At 35.4% G+C, this 5,613-nt stretch overlaps 1 protein-coding gene and 1 pseudogene across 3 annotated transcripts in view; both read right to left on the reverse strand.

Annotated features, from left to right (window-relative positions):
• Positions 1 to 5,613, reverse strand: part of PCSK5 (proprotein convertase subtilisin/kexin type 5) — a 421,776-nt gene that overhangs the window by 324,188 nt on the left and 91,975 nt on the right. The gene's annotated exons all lie outside the window — the stretch shown is intronic.
• Positions 4,638 to 4,754, reverse strand: LOC111730620 (annotated as a pseudogene).

The raw sequence follows: 5,613 nt of genomic DNA on the forward strand, positions 1-5,613 counted from the left end.
GAGGAACAGGCCCTCTCAAACATGGTTTGATGGGAATGAAAACTGTTCTTGCCTGTGTTCAGTGAGAGTTAGGCACAATCCAATAAAAAAAAAAAAAATTGCTTCTACCTTTTGTTGAGCAATTCAACGGCTAGAAATTTATTCTGAAAATATATGCACCAGGTTACTCGGTATGAAGTTATTTGTAAAAACAAAATATTGGAAGCAATGTAATGACACATTCATCAGATGTCTAAATAAATTTGGCAACTCTCTCACAACGACTGTAAAAAAAAGAATAAAGGTCTCCATGAACCAATATGAAGTGATTTCCAAAGTCTATTAAGCAAGAAAAGCAAAAAGGAAAAAAATGCATTTATAGTATTCTATACATTTTATTTTGAACCATACATTTTACATATTCCAAACTAAAATTAAATTAATAAAATTAAAAATATAAAGATGAGGGAGGGAGCTCTAAAAGTGGACAGAACAGAAACAAATTAACTATTAACCTGTGTATTAAATAATATAATCAAAGAGGGAAAAAAGTATTCAAACATTTGATTCAAGTATTCTGACTGTATTACCTCAAGGAGATCAAGTCTAAGAACAAAAAGAAATCTTGAATTTTATATAAGTAAGTTTGTTGTTTGTTGGTAGTGATATCGGCATATTAATTCCAATACTCTTTTGTGTGTATGGTAGTAAATTTATTGATATTGATCAGAACTATTATGCTCACTGTCGGAGGGAGAATATAGAATTATGAAATGGGTTAAGAGGAAGAAGCTGGGCTATTGGATTGGAATGGGAGGTGCCACTACAAACTCCAGCTATGTAACCTAGGCTCTGCCCACTGAAAGGGGCCTAGAACCTAGGACACCCTTACCACCAAAATCTTGACTTTTAAATATCACTCCTCAATGAAAGAAATCATCTACTTGGAGAAATGGCTATTTCTAGGTATGAAGCAGAGAAAATACAAGGTGAACATTTGTTGTACCATAAAGGAGAAAGTGCTGAACATGACTGGAGACTTCTCAAAAGGACACAGGAGTCAGCCTGAAAGGTCGCCTACTCATCAAACTTGGGACAATTTAAGAACCAAGAAGGCATAATGTAAGTAATGAGTCATTGCATTTGAAAAGAATCCATGAGCTCATAATGATATTTAAAAGGAAGAAGAGTGAAGAGGAGATTACAGAATTAGAAAATTATCTTGCAACCACTGATCTAATGGTTAACTTAGGAATCATCTATAGATGCCAAAATCTTGGGGAAAATTTGACAGGGAATATGAAATTCGTAAGTCTCAAAATATTACCTCTAAAATTTCTTATTAACTCAAAAGACAAAATGTACCTTTATATTGGAGAAATTTAGTAGATACCCCAACCAACAAAGTAAATAAATTTAACATCACCAATGGGACTTCTAACATGCTACCTCCTGATATGAAGCACTGAAAAGAGTACAAACTCACCTGGGTAGCTTTTGTATCAGAAATGTTTAATCCCTCCTATAGTTCTGAAAAAATCACCAAACAAATCCAAATTGCGAGCTATTCTACAAACCACCAGCCTGGACTCACTGAAATCAACATAAAGACCACTCTCTACCATTCCCAACTCCCACTCCCAATACCCGTAAAAAGTAGGGGAATTCTTCTAGATTAAAGGAGATAACACAGTGGAATGAATAATGGCAACGTATGAATCTGAATCAAAAGGGATAGGTCTGTAAAAATATTTTTGTGTCAACTGGAGAAATCTGAATATAGACAGTAAATTGGATAAGATCACTATTAACTTTGTTAGAAGTCAGAATGGTATTATGGTGATATAGGAGAATATTCTTAGGAGAGGCATCTTAAAATATTTAGGGATGCATTTTTACAGTGTCTGCAACTTACTTTCAAAATTCAAAGAGAAAAAGTGTGAGTGTGTGTGTGTATGTCTGTGTGTGTATGTCTGTGTGTGTGTTTATATGTAAAGAGAGATATTAACTTTTGGTAAATTCAGGTTAATAAAATGTATGTGTTCTTACAATTCTTTTAACTTTTCTGTAGATTTTAAATTTATCAAAACCAAACACTGGGGAGAAAATATCCCAGGCACAGCTGAAAAAAAATTATCAAAGGGTTAGGTCCCAAAGGGCACAGGGCATAGAGCTCATGCCAGAATGACAGACTTCAAGATGATCCGGGAGAGAAGTTGGCATCTGGCAGCACCAGGAGCCAAGTGGAAGTCACGTCAGTGCCCTGCCCTTCAGACCACCCGCTGCCCTTTGGACATTATGCCCTTGCTGAGGCAGCATGCCAGCTCTCTCTTCTTTAAAGCCATCTGGTGAGGGCTTTTTTAAATCTAAAGCTGTCTTTACTCTGCCCATGGAAAACATGTGACAATGATGCCCCAATGATCTACACCCCAAGATTTCTGATGAGGTGGCTCGCACTTCTCTGTGAACTCTTAATTACTCTCTCTTTAAATCATTTTGTCCCAAGGGTATACAACATGACAGATGAGGCTCAGTAGTCAAAAAAACAGAATAGAGAAGGAGGTGAGGAGAGATAAAAAAGAAAGTATACCCCCTCACCCCCATTTTTTCTCAGAATATCAAAGCAAGGGCTCTTATTTTTCAGTTTGATGTGAACTAGGAACTACTGACCACTATCTTGCACCCACAGGCAGAAAGCTTATTTGAGAATGAAATCAACAATTTAGAGAGATCAGAGCTACACTGGGGTGGCAGTAAGAACTGGGCTTCTGGAGACTTGCTTTGCTGTCTTGATCAAGCAAGGCATGCCAATCTGGACTTACGTGAGCCAATAAATTCCCTCACTCCTCCCACTATTTTTTTTTCTTTCCCCCGGTTTTGATTGAAGTTTCTGGTCACTTAAAACTCAAACAATCTCAGTTGAAACAATATTCCATTTAAAATAATTATTTTACAAATAAATTAGGGAAACAACTATTTGCTTACATTTACATACCTCTCTCATCAATTCAAAAAGCATTTTAGGACAATAAAGGCTCTGAGAAGTCCTGTAGCAAAATCTTTTTAAGTTTGTTCAAACCAGTATGTACCAAGCCACTTAACTTTGGAGATGCCTATTAACAATCCTTAGAAGTAGTGTTCCATGAAAAACAAATTTTTGGTATAACTGTGGAAATCATTCATTTGCCTGCAAAGAAATACTGTCACACATCATCACTTGATTTCAGTATCACTTACGTTCCACATTGGGAATTTGAGCTCCAGGTAGTCAAACCAGAGATTATAACTCAATATCAAAAAGTTTAAACATACTTGCAGGGGTCTCACAGGAGTTTTGTGCGAGCCTATTCTACAGTTAGAAATTACAGAAAGTTAGCTATTTCCCAGCTTGCCTATGACCTGGCTAGTGAGCAGAGCATGCAACATTTTTGTATTTGTGTCTCCAGCAGGGTGAATTATGCGGGATATATAGGAGCTCGGTAAATGTTGTTGAATGAATAAAATCATTACCAATTTACTTTTTCCTATGCTAATTACATTTCTTGTTGCTTTCCTTCATTTTCCCTTCCGCCACACCTTGAATTAATACTTTATTGAGCAGTCAGTGGTACCTCCTAGTTCTTAAGTCCAGGGAGGATAGAACTAATTCAGTGCTCATTAGTATATACAACTAGTTTAAATGATTTGTTCACTGCACATTCCCTTTTACTTGTCCAGAATAAATCAGGTTTGATCATTACAGAGCTCTTTAATCTTTCATTTTCTTGGACAAACCTCTACAATTAGAAATGTTTCTAGTCCTGTTTTACCTCATCTTTCAAACTAATAAAGAATGACAAGTTTTAACACACTTTTCCAAAGTAGGCACATTAAGGGAAATAATTATATGCTACTGCGGAGTTAATTTCATCCCTTAAACAGAATATTAATTTCTGGGCATCAGGTTGTTGAAACAGATGGTTTTGCTCCTCTCCATCTATTGCCTGGACAAGCTAAAGCAATGCATGTCCTTGTAATATTTTCTATCCTTCCAATGAGTGTGGAATGTGAAATAAACTAAAATATGTTGATAGAAAGAACAACTATGATGGAAGAATAGACTTAAAACCATGTAATATGTAATATAAAGATTTTCATTTTTAAAGAACTGAGGACGGTTAATCTTGAGAAGATTCTAGGGCAGCATGAGAGCCATTTAAAAATGTTTGTAGAAAGAGAAATATTTCAAAGTAATTTCAAACAAATAATTTGACTATGTGACATGTGTGGGACATATTTTTTAGGACAAAAAGAACTATAAACAATTGAAACTGCAGTTATCATAGTGCTGGTGGTAGTACTGTTATTATGAGATAGTGTTACATATAGTGTGAAATAAACCAATGAGAAATTTTGTTGGTGTCATTGAGAACAGGATTTTCATCATGTAACTGATGAGGGTAAATAAACTCTGTATTTTGGATTTTAAAATGGAAATATCTGTGTGTGTGTGTGTGTGTGTGTGTGTGTGTGTGTGTGTGTATAATATATATTTCCAAATATGTTCACTAAAAAGGCCTAAAGACTAACCCGATAATAATGAGAATCTCAACACTCATATTGTGATCACTAAATACCAATTTATTTTTTATTTTTTTATTATTTATTATTATTATTTACGCCTACAGCACCTAGTCTTCCTAGGTGGTCTCCCATCCAAGTACTAACCAGGCCCGACCCTGCTTAGCTTCACGAGATCAGACATCGGGCTTGTTCAAGGTGGCATGGCCGTAGACCGGGCTTGTTCAGGGTGGCATGGCCGTAGACCATAGACCATGGCTCTACTGGGGTGTGAACCTAGGACCTTCTGTGTGTAAAGCAGATGTGCTAACTGCTATACTATGGAACCACATCCACTAAATACCAATTTAAAAAAAAAAATAACTTGGGGTTTATGGAGAAATGGTTGATTCCATGCTTGGAAAAAGAAATATACAGATATAGGACGACTTGTCATGCCAGAACAAGAATCCTGAAGTCATATCAAAACGACCTAGGAGCTAATTTGAATGGGTTCTCACTGACCGAAGATGGGGTAATTTAAGCAAGAATAGGTTTACAATTTCAATGAAATATAACATCATATATATTTAAATCAATAAATTTTTAATAATAATTAAAAAAAAACCCTCATTAGTAGTTTTTGGTGAATGCCAGAGGAGTAACCCCTAATAAATGAAAGAATTCAGCATTAATTCTTTCCTGGAGGAACTATACCTCATTATACCAAATAATTGATGAGAAATCCCTCTTTATTAAAGAATTTCAGCCGATATACAAGAATAAACTGAAAATGGATTAAAGATTTAAATGTAAGACCCCAAACCATAAAACTCCTAGAAGAAAACATAGGCAGTAAACTCTTTGAAACTGCTCATAGTAATACATATGTATTTTTTGATATTTTTCTTCTGACAAGAGAAACAAAAGAAAAAATAAACAAATGGGACTACATCAAACTAAAAAGTTTTGGCACGGCAAAGGAAACCATCAACAATCTACCTACTGGAAGAAGATGTTCACCAAAGATACATCGGATAAGGAGTTAATACCCAAAACTACATAAAGAACTCATGTAACTCAACACCAAAAAAC

The sequence above is a fragment of the Pteropus vampyrus genome, unplaced genomic scaffold (genome assembly GCF_000151845.1).
Source record: "Pteropus vampyrus isolate Shadow unplaced genomic scaffold, Pvam_2.0 Scaffold324, whole genome shotgun sequence".
Classification (NCBI taxonomy): Eukaryota; Metazoa; Chordata; class Mammalia; order Chiroptera; family Pteropodidae; genus Pteropus; species Pteropus vampyrus.